General features: G+C 40.9%; 1 non-coding gene across 1 annotated transcript; it reads left to right on the forward strand.

Annotated features, from left to right (window-relative positions):
- Positions 1–285: 285 nt before the first annotated feature.
- Positions 286–476, forward strand: LOC114086979 (U2 spliceosomal RNA). Its single transcript, XR_003581714.1, has one exon. It is a non-coding gene; the product is annotated as a U2 spliceosomal RNA (small nuclear RNA).
- Positions 477–2690: the final 2214 nt, after the last annotated feature.

The following is a 2690-nucleotide window of genomic DNA, read 5'->3' on the forward strand; positions in this document are numbered from 1 at the left end:
AGAGACACATTGCAAATGCTTATGGGATGTGAAATAACAATGCAGCCATTTTTGGAAACCATCAACTACACTCCACCTCCTAGCTGAAATAATTCCCATTCCTCCCACGTGAAACACACTAATCACCACCTCCCTCCATGGCTCATCCTGTTAGGCATCTGCTCCGAGTCCAGGGTCTCGCCATCTCAATCAGGTGCAAAGAAGGGCTCCTTATGTTGCTTGTATATACTGATCAAGTGTGCCTTCTCTCTATCTGGAAGCCTCTAACCTCAAAAGGCAAGTTATATCACTTCTCAGCCTTTTGGCTAAGATTGAGTGTAGTGTCTATTCTTGTCAGTTTAATATCTGATACATCCTTTATCCAAGGACAATATATTAAATGGAGTTTTGGAGCAGGAAGATGGAATAGGAGCTTGCTCCTTCCACTCCACGCGTTGACCTGCTATTGCAGTACTTCCAAGAATGATGAACCAAAAAAAAAAAAAAAAAGGCAAGTTATCTGCTTCTCACATACAGCACACAATAGTATAGGAAAACTTCTATGGACAAATCATTATACACTCTGTAAAATCAGGGCCCTGAAGAGACCAGAGAACAATCATGGGGAAAATGGAGAGGTACCGTTCTCAGGAATATAGGTTAGGAACTTGGGATGTGTTATGGTTTGGATGTGAGGTGTCCCCAAAAGCCCACGTGTGAGACAATGCAAGAAGGTTTGGAAGAGAAATAATTCAGTTATAACCTTAACCTAACCAGTGAATTAATCCCCAATGGGATTACCTGGGTGGTAACTGAAGGCAGGTAGGGTGTGGCTGGAGGAAGTGGCTCATTGGGAGTATGGCTGTGGGATATATATTTTGTATCTGGAGAGTAGAGTCAGTCTCTCTCTCTCTCTCTCTCTCTCTCTCTCTCTCTCTCTCTCTCTCTCTCTGTCTCTGCTTCTGATCATCATGTGAGCTGCTTCCCTCTGCCACACTCTTCCGCCATGATGTTCTGCCTCACCTTGAGCCCCAAGGTAGGCAGCCGCCTATCTATGGATGGAGATCTCTGAAACTGTGAGCCCTGAAATAAACTTTTCCTCCTCTACAATTGTGCTGGTTAGGTCCTTTCGTCACAGCAGTGAAAAAGCTGACTAAAACACAAAGTCTTCTGGCAAGGGATGCTCATGAAACTGTCACCATTTCCTGAGCATTTTCTAGTGCCAGGTGCTATTCTGAGCATGTTTCATACACCTTCTCATTTAACCTTCCCAACAAACTTTAGAAAGATACCTGTTTGGCAACTGATGAAAGCTTAGGCTAAGATATGATAGTTGAGATAACCCACTTAGTTACCTAGGCAGAGGGAAGGTAGCTTTGAACTTTTGAGCTTGGATAGTAACTGTTATAGAGAAAACACGACATGTAATAGGTTGAGAAAATGTTGAATTTATCTTTAAACTTGTTGAACTTTGAGGTGCCTGAAGGCTATATATGGGAAAGTACTGAGGGCTGAAAATACAGACTTAAAAATGACTGGCATAAGAAATAGTTCTTCTAGGGAGATTGAAAAATGGTCTGGGGATGAAACTGGCAAAACCCAAACCTGCTCCATTCTGGCTCATCATGATTGGAAGCTGCTTATCTGTGACCTGGCATTTCGAATATATCCTGTTGTAAACCATGGATAGATGGGATGGTTTAGAGCTGATTTTTAGACCACTTGTGATGGCATACTTCTTGCCATAATTCCTGCACTAGAAAGCTCCATATCCAATGTGGAACATGGATTTAGAATATTCTCTGTGCTAGGAACAGTGTATTCTTTGCACATTCATATATTTGAGGAAAATCGGATTTATCTTTGGTCAATGGAGAGTGCCTTTTTCTTGGAAAGGACAGTTTTTGTGTTTTAGACTACCTTTGGTTTAATTGTAAATCAACCACAATTGAAGCAATATATGTGTTTCAAGCATTTTGACATTGCCTAGTTATAAAATAAATAAAAATAATAGACTCTCAAGGATAGAAAATCAGGGCCATTGCAGAAACTTGGGGGCATGTCTTGCTGCCTTAAGGGAAAATGTCATTGCTTCCCAGAGCATTCTCTTGGAGGTAGGTAAAAAGAATGATTGTGCAGTGTTTCATTTTGACTTAGAGTCACCATTTTAAAAAATAATAACAATTACATGTTTCACTGTTAGGTCCACTTTAATATTTAGCCAGTTACCGGGTTATATAACCCTTTAATGTAGGTTAGGTAAGAACACAGATGGTACAGTGTTTCCATAGCAAAAAAGCATTTAGGCTTGTTTCTGCTTGTCAGTTTTTTTCAACATCATATTCCTTTTAACACAGAGGCAGGCTCGCACCCCTCCTTCTCCCGATCTTCAACCTTTTCCATCTCTCCCTTTGTGATCTCCCCTTCTGATCACTCTCTCCCAGCACACTAAAGAACAAAGAAACAAAGATTTCCAGTAACTTTTTTTTCCCCTCTGGGGTTTTGATCTCTAATTTATTTAACCTGAAATATGATTTTGAACTGTTTCTATCACAAAACTCTATTTCTTACTAGTCTCTCTTTCAGTTAAATAGGAGGTTTGGAGACAATTATAAGGCCCAAGCCTGACTCAAGTGAGACCTTGGAGAAGGGCTCAAGTAGGCAGACACACCCCCTGAAGGACTCCTCAAGCAGATTCTGCTACTTAAGGA

The sequence above is a fragment of the Marmota flaviventris genome, chromosome 6, assembly GCF_047511675.1.
Source record: "Marmota flaviventris isolate mMarFla1 chromosome 6, mMarFla1.hap1, whole genome shotgun sequence".
Classification (NCBI taxonomy): domain Eukaryota; kingdom Metazoa; phylum Chordata; class Mammalia; order Rodentia; family Sciuridae; genus Marmota; species Marmota flaviventris.